This window comes from Thalassophryne amazonica, chromosome 3, assembly GCF_902500255.1.
Source record: "Thalassophryne amazonica chromosome 3, fThaAma1.1, whole genome shotgun sequence".
Lineage (NCBI taxonomy): Eukaryota > Metazoa > Chordata > Actinopteri > Batrachoidiformes > Batrachoididae > Thalassophryne > Thalassophryne amazonica.
Genome location: NC_047105.1, coordinates 11,746,007 through 11,758,920, shown reverse-complemented (window position 1 = coordinate 11,758,920; position 12,914 = coordinate 11,746,007). Strand labels below are relative to the sequence as shown.

At 37.3% G+C, this 12,914-nt stretch overlaps 1 long non-coding RNA gene across 1 annotated transcript; it reads left to right on the top strand.

Moving 5' to 3' along the window:
- The first annotated feature begins 342 nt into the window (after positions 1-342).
- LOC117507872 lies at positions 343-12,604 on the top strand. Its single transcript, XR_004559858.1, has 3 exons — positions 343-513; positions 4,078-4,191; positions 12,186-12,604. It is a non-coding gene; the product is annotated as an uncharacterized LOC117507872 (long non-coding RNA).
- The last annotated feature ends 310 nt before the right edge of the window (positions 12,605-12,914 follow it).

The window sequence follows — 12,914 nt, the reverse complement described above, 5'->3', positions numbered from 1 at the left end:
ACGTAGACTGTGTTTCATAATTATTGTATGGCCTTGCCTTGCAATGTGGAGCGCCTTGGGGCAACTGTTTGTTGTGATTTGGCGCTATACAAGAAAAAAGTTGATTGATTGATTGATAGCTCACTTTCATCACTCAGTTCATTCACAGATTTGTCCGTGCTCATGATGAAAGGTCAACAGCATTGGCTTAATCATTTGTGAAGCATAGGATTTAATAAAAAAGTGGGAACTTCTATATTAAGGTTGTAACATGTGGATCTATATACATTTTGTGTTCCAGGAGAAGCAGAATGACATCATTCACAGTATCGAACAGCTGAATGACAAAGTTGATGCTCTACATCCTTGGACCATCCCTGAAAGTGTCGGTTCCCAGACACCCCAGGAGAGAGAACAGTGTGGACGCTGCTGACACGATTGTCCGAAGGTTGGCCAGCTAAACCAGAAGTGTGTGCTTGAGCCAGTTACAAGCAGTGCCTAGTAATGGGGCTTCCAGTAAAGTCACTCAAAGAAGTGAGTTAATGTGTTTTCTGTTTGTTAGATCCTCTTCACTTAAATAAAGTTTTGCCTTTTTTTTTTTTTTTTTACACAGTGTATTATAAACATGCTGTATTTATGGAAACTAGTAACTAATGCTTTATATGCGTCAGGCAACAACTCCCAATGTGTCATCAGTCACGTTGTGTCAACGCCTCCCTGCGCCCTGACGTGACGCATGCAGCAGGGGGGTGGAGATTTTCACTCTGATTTTTTTTTTTTTTTTCCCCCCAGAGGAAAGCTGAATGATTGCCATGTTGTATATGTGTCAATGAACCAAGAAAAAGCTTTAATATAGCAATTTGATTTCACAATAAAATTAATTTTTGGGTTAAAAAACACTTGCAAGGATTTTTCTTCAGAAAACTGCTCTGTATAAATGAGCAGTCTTGTGACGCGTTTGTTTTGTAGAAATCAGTGGTTTCTTCCACGAGTCTTCCAATGTTTGGACCCAACACGTTTCTATTGGACAGTGCGAAGCTTTGTCACAGTTCAGAGCGCCAAAAGTTGGATTCCGCCACCCTCCCTACGTTCACCCAGTACGTCATGTGTAAAACCAGGGACAATAAAATACTGGACCTTTTTTATGCTAATGTGGAGGACGCTTACACCCCCCCCCCGCTCAGATCACAACCTCGTCTACTTGCTCGGTGAAACTCTGGACTGAAGAGGCCACTGAGAGGCTGAGGGACTGTTTCAGAACCACAGACTTTCAGTTGGAGCATGTTTCAAAACTCTCACGGAGAAGACATCAACGGCCTGACCCTGTGTGTCACTGTTCAGATCAGTGAAACCAAGTCCAAGATATTTTACCCATATCCACTGTGGAGCTGCAATATGCAAATGATAATGGCATTGTTGTCAACACAGACAAAGCTCTTGAGTGCATTCCTAATATTTGGCGTACACAATCCTTGCTTTGGCCAAGGACATGAAATAGACTGAGGTTCTTCATCAGTCCCAGCTAATCCCTTAGCACATTTTACTGTAGCTTTGAAAATGAAGGCCAGTACAACTACATTGGAAATCACCCTCCCTCAGAGACAGAGATGCAATCTGTTCTCCTGTGCTGGTGGGGCTTTTGGAAAGTTCTGTAGAAGATTCTGAAAAATCTACCTTGCAAATACCCAACTGATCTACCTGGTAGTTATTTTGCCCATATTTTTAGATGGTGCAGAGACGCAATGCCTCCAGATGGCATTAAGAGCCTGGGATTGTTACCGCCTGAGATTCTTGCAAAAAAAAGTCTCACATAACAGCTGGAAAGATAGGAATAAAACAGGCTTGCCACCACCATTATTAAACACTGAGAGGCTGAGATGGACCCACCAAGTAACAGGGATGATTCACACGGACACACAAAACCTCCCCAAACACTCAGAACCAAAAGCTGGCCAATGAGCACCTCGAGGTTTGCAGGAAAACATCAGGATCAACCTAAACAAAGATTGTCCATAACCAGCTGTGTGACTGGGAAGCTCTCGCATGGAGAAATGGTTTACAGGAAGGGGCCACATGATGACTTTCTTCAGCTGGCTGCCAGAGTCCAAAACATGCAACACAGCTTATGTGAAAACAGCATCAACAAGTCTTTGATTAATTTAACCTGTGTGATCTACAGCAATTTTGTTAAGTTTACATGTTTCCTAAACTACGTAGACTTTAGTCAGGAAAAACTAGCATCTTGAGCACACGTTTATATGCTTGACCAACCCAATGCACCATGTCCAACACCTCATATCAGTACACATCTAACCTGCAGATTAGAATTATTCCCAAGATGGTCCTAGACCACAGTGGAATTCTGCTACAGGGCAAAACAACGTGTGCAAAGCCGTGGCCAAGAAGTAGAAATATTACTGAAATTTCCAAATCTTATACTTCAGAAAAATTAAGCTCTAAGCAAATTTAATAAGAAAACAAAAAAATTCTAAATTGTGAATTCTTGAGATGCGCATATGGAACTGCATGTCACATAAAAATAGCTTGTAGATGTTAAGTTACAGTCACGTCTAAGTAACCACAACCTAGAAAAATGTTCAAAGTGCACAAATATATAATCTGCATCCATAATAATTTAAAAAGAGTACAAAAAGACCAACTTTAAAATATGTTTTCACAATGTATCACTCTGATTAGGATTACTTTGAATGGTTACTATGGTTACCACACTGATTTACCTGAACTGAATGCTTCAGCGAGTTTTCCATCCAACATGTTCACAGAAGAGTTTTTTTAAAAACTTATGTTCCAGGCGTGTGAGTTATAAAAATAAAGAAAATAGTCTTTATTAAACAATTACAGCACAGAACGCGTATCGCGTCCCAAACCAAAGTGTGACCCAATTATCAACCTGTAACACCTGTTGCAGTTCCCAGAATGCTCCGGGTGAGGAGTTGAACCTTCCTAATCCTCCAGATGGCGCCATAAACAACATGTCCGCATCGTTTAATAAACAGCAAACATTAATTCTTTTCACTTTGACTTTTGAAGCTAAAGACTTTTTGATGTTGGTATTATTGTTGTTGAAAGAATCATCTTGCTTTTTATTTTTGTTTGGGGAAATCGATTTATTAGCTGTTATTTCGAGCCTTTTACCGGTCCTGCTCTTTGAACATTTACAGTAGCTTGCAAAAGTATTTGGCCCCTTGACGTTTCACGCATTTTAATTTGTTTATGGCATTTCATATACAAAAAGTAAATCAGGTTTCTCAATATAAAAATTTGGAAAATTATGTTCCTTAAACTCAAACTGAAAACAAATCTGTACAACTTGATATAAATTAATAAAAAAAATATAAAAGTCAAGATGATGGGTTGCATAAGTAATCAGCCCCTTTGGTATAATACCTGTAAATAATCAGCTTTATTGCCATTTTTCTTCAGACAAGTCAGGGGATGGATACATGAACATTTCCAACTTACTTATGCAATCATCATCTTGGCTTTTATATTTTTTAATAATTTATATCAAGTTGTAGATATTTGTTTTCAGTTTGAGTTTAAGGAACATCATTTTCCAAATTTTTATACAGAGAAACCTGATTTACTTTTTGTATTTGAAATGGCATAAACAAATTTAAATGCATGAAATGCCAAGGGGCCCATTACATTTGCAAGCCATTGTATACTTCCAGTAAGCAAAGTCAAGTCTCCATTTCTTCTCTTATATCCTCTGATTATATCTAATTTACAAAAAATGGTAACAGCCTCCATCTTTCAGCCTGAATAAGTGTTGTTGAGCAAAGTAAAAGTTTACACTGGAAAAACTACCCAGTCCTCATAAAGCATCTGCCATGGTGTGAATTATGAGGTAATGGGGAGGTCTGACCTGCCTTATTGAGATTTGGAGCCCCCCAAAAAACAAACAAAAAACAAGAGGTACAAAAACAACAGGTTTGGTCTTATAGATCTAGTGCCTCTGACAGTTGACTTGTTACGACCCAGTGGAGACCAACAACGACATTTCATTTTCTATACCTGCTTATTCCAATGTTACGCCAATGCCACTCTGATGTGTCTAACACTTCCGGTTCACAGGTCAGTGCATACAAAGTGGCTGCCAACGCCATTCAGGCTAGCAAGAAGACAGTGTTTTTGAAGCAAAATCACAGCTTAAAGAGCCAAAAGAAGTTACACTGTGGACAGAAAACGGTATGTAAACATTTCTAAAGTCAGTAGTTATACTACGTAGGCTCCATTCTATTACAAGCCATTTCCAGTGTTTGGAAACAAAGTAGCAAAATTATCGGGCTATGAACACTATATTAATTAGCCATTCACATAATAATGAAAGGCAACAGAATATTAATGAAACTACCCTCTGGACTTGTACAACTACCTGTTCTCACCCGACTGAGGGGTTATTAAAAGGATTTGCAAAGAATTCTTAGTTTCTCTTCAAATGACATTAGCTGTCGTCTGCCAAGGATCGATACATTTCATCTAGTCACTGTCACTACAGAGAACAAGCTACATTCAGGTTAGTAATGTTTTTATCTGAAAGTCAAATATAAAGCCCTGTTAGTAATCTATTCATGTGTCGCATAAGTCTTCCAATGATGACATTTCCCAGGAATCCACCTGAAATCTGATATAATGGATCAGCTTCCTAAAAAGTGCTCAGTGGTAGTCATTTATCATCAAATTTTTGAATTAGGCATAGATAATATATATTGTTGTGACATTGATTACAGATCTTGAAGAAATAATCAAATTTCTATGATATATAGGAATAGTATGAACTGTTAGTAATTTGTTGCTTATTCATAATGGCAGGTACTATAATGAACATTTTAAATATATAAATACTGTGAACTGTTACTAATTTGTTGCTTATTTACATAGAATTAGAGGTCCCGTAATGAATATTTCTACATTGTACATGGAATAAGAACAGCTTGGACTCCAGTAAGGACAGTCGCATTCCTCCTCTCTCCTCTCCTCCTTTCTGCTCTCTATCTCTGCTCCAACCTTCAAAGTCCCAGCTTCACCAGACTGTGAATTCTTCAAATTATGATTTGGATTAACTATGGAATTGATCAGCTGGTCTCTCAACGCAACTGACACCATTTGTTTTCGACAAGGAGATCAGGGTTTGGGGACCCTGCGTGCCCTGATGGAACCTACCCAGCGGGCTTTGCTCTCGACAGCTGAGAGAATGGAGTGTGACATGCTGCTCCACTCTCTGTGGAAGACGTTGAGGATTCATTCGTATTCACTTTTATGGTGGGAGGTTTGGTGCTGATTGGTTTGTGCACTGCCCTGACCCACAGGAATATTAGCAAGATGGCTGCTTCCAGAATTTTGTCCCGTTATCAGTCCGTCATAATTAATGAGTTGGGCAATGCTGGGTAATCTCAGACTGCGTGAACTCTTGAACTCAAATGCAAAATGGATTCAATCTTGGAGCAAATCACTGCATTGCAAAGGAATTGTACTGCTGAGGACCAGAGAATATTCTTCATAAATTTGGACTCTCGACGGTGAGGGGTGCAGTAAATAGAATTCTGTATCTCTATGCCAAACATCAACATGGCAGCCTTATCGGCTCCTGAAGGCCAAATTCCCTGCTTTTCCCCCAGAAGGATCTACAGCCTTGGTGAAGGAATTCGCCTCCCCTTCTCATCTCCCCCCCCCCAGCCTGCTGTTGCCGAGCAACATCAGACTTTACACACACACGGACAGAAACTGTCAGACTTTACACACACACGGACAGAAATTGACAGAAATTTAACTCATCTGCACACGACGCATGTCTCCCTCCCTCCATCCCTATTGCCCCCCCTCCCGTGTCTCTCCACTCCCCCCACCCTGGCTTCCTCCTTGCCACCTCGAAGGCAGCGCGGTTCTTACTGCTGCAGCCTTCAACCCCCAGGGTGGGCGGCGCGGGCCCCTCCTGCTGTGGCCTTCACCCACTTTGCCTCAATTCAGAAGACGGACTACTTCAAGTTCAGTGCACATAAACAATGTCAAATGTATATGTGTTGTCTTTAATTTTGACGTGTGCCATTATTACGGTAAACAAGTAATAATTGTGAATTAATTGCTGTATCTTGTCTGAGGTAATTGGAGTGTAAACGTAATTTCATCCAAATTGGAAGTCCCAAAAACCAGTTTTATTTGTTGTTATCTATCGTCCACCTGATCGTTACTGTGAGTTTCTCTGTGAATTTTTGGACCTTTTGTCTGACTTAGTGCTTAGCTCAGATAAGATAATTATAGTGGGCAATTTTAACATCCACACAGATGCTGAGAATGACAGCCTCAACACTGCATTTAATCTATTGTTAGACTCGATTGGCTTTGCTCAAAATGTAAATGAGTCCACCCACCACTTTTATCATACCTTAGATCTTGTTCTGACTTATGGTATGGAAATTGAAGACTTAACAGTATTCCCTGAAAACCCCCTTCTGTCTGATCATTTCTTAATAACATTTACATTTACTCTGATGGACTACCCAGCAGTGGGGAATAAGTTTCATTACAGTAGAAGTCTTTCAGAAAGCGCTGTAACTAGGTTTAAGGATATGATTCCTTCTTTATGTTCTCCAATGCCATATACCAACACAGGGCAGAGTAGCTACCTAAACTCTGTGAGTGAGATAGATTATCTCGTCAATAGTTTTATATCCTCTTTGAGGACAACTTTGGATGCTGTAGCTCCTCTGAAAAAGAGAGCATTAAATCAGAAGTGCATGACTCCATGGTATAACTCACAAACTCGCAGCTTAAAGCAGATAACCCGTAAGTTGGAGAGGAAATGGCGTCTCACTAATTTAGAAGCTCTTCACTTAGCCTGGAAAAAGAGTCTGTTGCTCTATAAAAAAGCCCTCCGTAAAGCTAGGACATCTTACTACTCATCACTAATTGAAGAAAATAAGAACAACCCCAGGTTTCTTTTCAGCACTGTAGCCAGGCTGACAAAGAGTCAGAACTCTATTGAGCCAAGTATTCCTTTAACTTTAACTAGTAATGACTTCATGACTTTCTTTGCTAATAAAATTTTAACTATTAGAGAAAAAATTACTCATAACCATCCCAAAGACATATCGTTCTCTTTGGTTGCTTTCAGTGATGCCGGTATTTGGTTAGACTCTTTCTCTCCGATTGTTCTGAGTTATTTTCATTAGTTACTTCCTCCAAACCATCAACATGTCTATTAGACCCCATTCCTACCAGGCTGCTCAAGGAAGCCCTACCATTAATTAATGCTTCGATCTTAAATATGATCAATCTACAGTATCTTTATTAGTTGGCTATGTACCACAGGCTTTTAAGGTGGCAGTAATTAAACCATTACTTAAAAAGCCATCACTTGACCCAGCTATCTTAGCTAATTATAGGCCAATCTCCAACCTTCCTTTTCTCTCAAAAATTCTTGAAAGGGTAGTTGTAAAACAGCTAACTGATCATCTGCAGAGGAATGACCTATTTGAAGAGTTTCAGTCAGGTTTCAGAATTCATCATAGTACAGAAACAGCATTAGTGAAGGTTACAAATGATCTTCTTATGGCCTCAGACAGTGGACTCATCTCTGTGCTTGTTCTGTTAGACCTCAGTGCTGCTTTTGATACTGTTGACCATAAATTTTTATTACAGAGATTAGAGCATGCCATAGGTATTAAAGGCACTGCGCTGCAGTGGTTTGAATCATATTTATCTAATAGATTACAATTTGTTCATGTAAATGGGGAATCTTCTTCACAGATTAAGGTTAATTATGGAGTTCCACAAGGTTCTGTGCTAGGACCAATTTTATTCACTTTATACATGCTTCCCTTAGGCAGGATTATTAGACAGCATTGCTTAAATTTTCATTGTTACGCAGATGATACCCAGCTTTGTCTATCCATGAAGCCAGAGGACACACATCAATTAGCTAAACTGCAGGATTGTCTTACAGACATAAAGACATGGATGACCTCTAATTTCCTGCTTTTAAACTCAGATAAAACTGAAGTTATTGTACTTGACCCCACAAATCTTAGAAACATGGTGTCTAACCAGATCCTTACTCTGGATGGCATTACCCTGACCTCTAGTAATACTGTGAGAAATCTTGGAGTCATTTTTGATCAGGATATTAAAACATTAAACAGGTTATTTATTTCAGCAACAACACAGCAGCATAAAGACAACATATCAAACAAATCAAAAAAACAAGACCAAATTTAACACCGTGTGCCTGAAAAGGGGGTGGGAAGAAGCAAAGCTTATAAATTACCCACTCCTCATACCCCATCCCAAACGTCCAAGTCCAACATATCATTACACTTATGCTCACACTCCTATATATACAAATAAGCAAATTAAATACATACATCCACAAATGTATACATCTTTTTTTTTTTTTAAATTATGATTTTCTTTATATCCAGAAATTATTAATTTCTTATAATGTTTCTTAAAACAGACTAAAGAACTACATAATCTAATTTCCACAGGACAATTGTTCCAAATCTTCACCCCTTTAACTGAAACACAAAAACCCTTGACATTAGTACGTACGGGAGGCTTCTTAAAAACCATACATCCTCGTAAACTGTATTCAGATTTCCTGATCTTGAACAGGCTCTGGACATAAAGTGGCAAGGCCTGGTTATTAGCTTTGTCCAAAGTTTGTATGGTGATATAATCCACTAAATCTCTAAATTTCAGTAAATTTAAAGTCAGAAACAGAGAATGCGTTGGCTCAAGATAAGGTTTATTACAGATGATTCTGATGGCATGTTTTTGTAAAAGAAATACATGATTGGTATTTGATTTGTAAGTGTTACCCCAGAGTTCGATACAATATGTCATATATGGTACAATTAAAGAATGATATAATCTGAGTAGCCCATCCTGGGACAATATGTCCTTGACCCTGTACATGATAGCGATAGATTTTGACATTTTAAATTTTATATAATTTATATGAGGTTTCCAGCTGAGTTTATTGTCAATTATAACACCTAGAAATTTGTTCTCAGTTACTATCTGTATTTCCATATTGTTAATGGTTACACTTTTACATTTAGGCACAAGTTTATTTCCAAAAATCATACATTTGGTTTTTCCAAGATGAAGTGACAATTTATTAGCATCAAACCAAGCCTTAAATTTATCCAGTTCGTTTACCACCGTGTCCAGAAGCTGTTCAAGATTATCACCACTGCAAAAAGAACACACCTCAGTACCCGTGACACATAACATATATCATTTATATATAAAATAAATAACAAAGGACCTAACACCGAACCCTGGGGCACCCCACACGTAATTTCCCGAAGTTCGGAATCAATGTTATTGTATTGAACATACTGATACTGACCATGTAAATAACTATTTATCCAGTCATATGCTAATCCTCTGATTCCATATTTCTGTAATTTAGTTAGCAATATTTCATGATTGACAGTGTCAAACGCTTTCTGTAAATAAAAAAAAATACCTACTGTATATTGCTTGTTATCGACTGCAGTCGCTATATTTTCCACGAAATCCATCAATGCATGTGAAGTAGTCCTAGATTTTCTAAATCCATATTGTTCTTCACAGAGTATCTCATGCTTTAGTAAGTAATTATCCAGTCTTTTTACAAAAAAAAATTTCTAGTATTTTAGAAAATTGGGGTAAAAGTGAGATAGGTCTGTAATTTGAAAAAGTGTGTTTGTCACCAGTTTTAAACAAAGGTATTACTTTGGCTATCTTCATCTGTGAAGGGAATTTACCAAAACTTAATGATATATTACAAATATAAGTGAAAGGTTTTACTATACAATCAATGATTTTTTTCAACAAAGCCATATCCAAATTATTGAAGTCCTTTGATTTCTTACTTTTAGAATTCTGCACCAGATCAATTATTTCTTTTTCATTTGTTCCACCAACAAACATTGACACAGATTTATTAAATGTTATCTTATTTTCAAAAGATTTAACGCTCAATGAATCAATATTACTGGCAAGATTTTTACCTACATTGACAAAATATTCATTAAAATGGTCAGCAATGGTCTCATTATCTTCTATCACAGTATTATTGGAAAGAAAAAAAGAAGGATAATCTCTACCATTTTTGTTCTTTTTTATTACTTCATTTAAAATATTCCATGTATTTTTTATATTATTCTTATTTTTAACAAGTAAGTCACTATAATATCTTTTCTTACTAAATCTCATAATATGAATTACTTTATTCTTATATATTTTATATTTACTTTCAGCTTCCTTTGATCTCGATTTTATAAATTGTTTATACAGTAAGTTCTTCTTTTTACATGCCCTCTGAAGACCCTTGGTTATCCATGGTTTATTGCTGTATCAGTTAGTATATATCTTGTTAACAAGAGGACAGTGTTTATCGTATAACTTAGAAATGATAGAAATAAAACCATCATAAGATTCATCAACATCATCAACATAAACATCATTCCAATTCTGGCATAATAAATCCACCCTTAAATTATCAACAGTTATTGGTGTGACATTTCTACTCAATCTATTACAATCCTTTTGAAACACTCGATCATGTGATGCAAAAACAGTAAATACTGGCAGGTGATCACTAATATCATTTACCAGCAATCCCGCACTGAGATTACCAGATATGACATTAGTTAAAATATTGTCAATAAGGGTTGTTGAATTCACAGTTATTCTACTTGGATGAATGATGGTCGGAAATACTCCCAAACAATATAAAGAATTTATAAATGAAGTGGTTTGTGAATGATTGTGAGGATTTAGAAAATCGATATTAAAATCACCACAGATAAATAAATGTGAATTCTTATTTATTTTGTTGTACATTCCCATAATTACTTCTTCAAAAGTATCAATATTTGCTCCGGGAGCTCTGTATAAACAACTAACAACCGTATTTTTTGAATTTATGGATGTAATTTTAACTGTAACACATTCCATGATATTATCAACTGTGAATGACATATTGTGAACTAATTTACAGTTGTAATCAGACCTTACATATAATGCCACACCCCCGCCTCTTCTCTTCTGTCGATTTACCTGAAACAATTGATAACCTTCCAACTGTACAAGATCTTGATTGACATCAGTTAACCATGTTTCTGATATAGCGATCACTGAAAAACTTTTTCTAGATGTATCTAAACAATCATTTATCCTTGAAAAATTCCGAGAAAGACTTCTACTATTAAAATGTATTATTGAAAAATCTCCATCTTTAATTTTATAATCATTAAATTGTTCTTCTGTAAAATAATTACATTGTCGCTCGATATTGTCACTAAAAAAAGAATCTGGATCTGATTCAAGTTCAAAATGGCGAGAGGCAGGATGACTATAATTAAATGTTTCCAAACAGAGCTCCTTGGCAGAAATAAACTGATTATTAACCGTGTTCATTATATTATATACAGATTTTCCTCCATCATCACAATCAACCAGTACATTTCTTTATGTATTACTTCACAACTTACATCAGTTAAACTTACTAAGATCATGTTCATCTTTAATCCATAAGGTTTTAGCTTCTTCAGGTGTTCCATTTAATTAAATGTTAAATGTCCATGTAGCCTGTATCTTGTTTTGTTTTCTTAAAAATCGTGCCTGTCTTGCTAAATCTGAATTTTTCTTGGTCAAGTATTCATTTATATATACATTCGTTCCTTTTAAATTCTTTGCTTGTTTTAGAATTGCAATCTTCTGTTTCCTGTTTGTAAGCCTCAATAATATGACTTTAGGTTGATTTTGACCTCTCCGCGGTAAAAGGTGACTACTATCGATATCATTAGGGTTTATTAAAATTCCTTTGTCCTTCAAAAGTGAAATCACCTGTTCCTCTACAGAGAGGTTGTCCATTTCAGAGGGCTCCCTTCCTGAAGCCACCGCTCTTGCATAACTTCGAGGCTTAATGTCCAAACCTGTAATGAGAAGGTCATTTGACCTAGTCTGTTGTTCAAGTTCTGCAATTCGATTTTCCATAAGTTTTAATGATTTGTCTTTCTCTTCATTTGCCTTTTGTAATTCAACAACTTGTTTTGTTAATTCCAATATTTTTTGTTGCTGTTGTGAAATAATTTTCAGTTGATCAGCCACTTCTTTAATGGGCTTCATTTGTGCTGACATCTCATTTAACATTTTTCTAATGTCCTCAAGTTCTTCCTCCATAAACACAGTACCCTTTTTTGGAGCCATAGCTGACGGGTCCTGAAGGCGAACCTACGACGCCGACAGCAGGAGGTCCAACAAGCAGCAGCCGCAGATTTAGTAGGCCTCTAAACAGGCCGACGCGGTATAAGCACCCCTCGAGGCAAGCCGACAAACGACCACTGCAAATCTCCCAGCAGCAGCAGCAGCAGCAGCGGTCTCAATGGATCTGATGGCAGCTGACAAATGCAGACGATGGTATCCAGCAGCAGCAACACGACGGATCCAACCACCCCTGAGATGGTTGACGCATGCTAACAGCAGCGTCTCAGGCAAGCGTCGACCGCAACCCACCAGCCGTACTGCAGCCGCAGATCTTACAGTCATGTCATTCAATGCGCATATTAAACAAATATGTAGGACTGCTTTTTTGCATTTGCGCAATATCTCTAAAATTAGAAGGGTCTTGTCTCAGAGTGATGCTGAAAAACTAATTCATGCATGTATTTCCTCTAGGCTGGACTATTGTAATTCATTATTATCAGGTTGTCCTAAAAGTTCCCTGAAAAGCCTTCAGTTAATTCAAAATGCTGCAGCTAGAGTGCTGACAGGGACTAGAAGGAGAGAGCATATCTCACCCATATTGGCTTCTCTTCATTGGCTTCCTGTTAATTCTAGAATAGAATTTAAAATTCTTCTTCTTACTTATAAGGTTTTGAATAATCAGGTCCCATCTTATCTTAGGGACCTCATAGTAC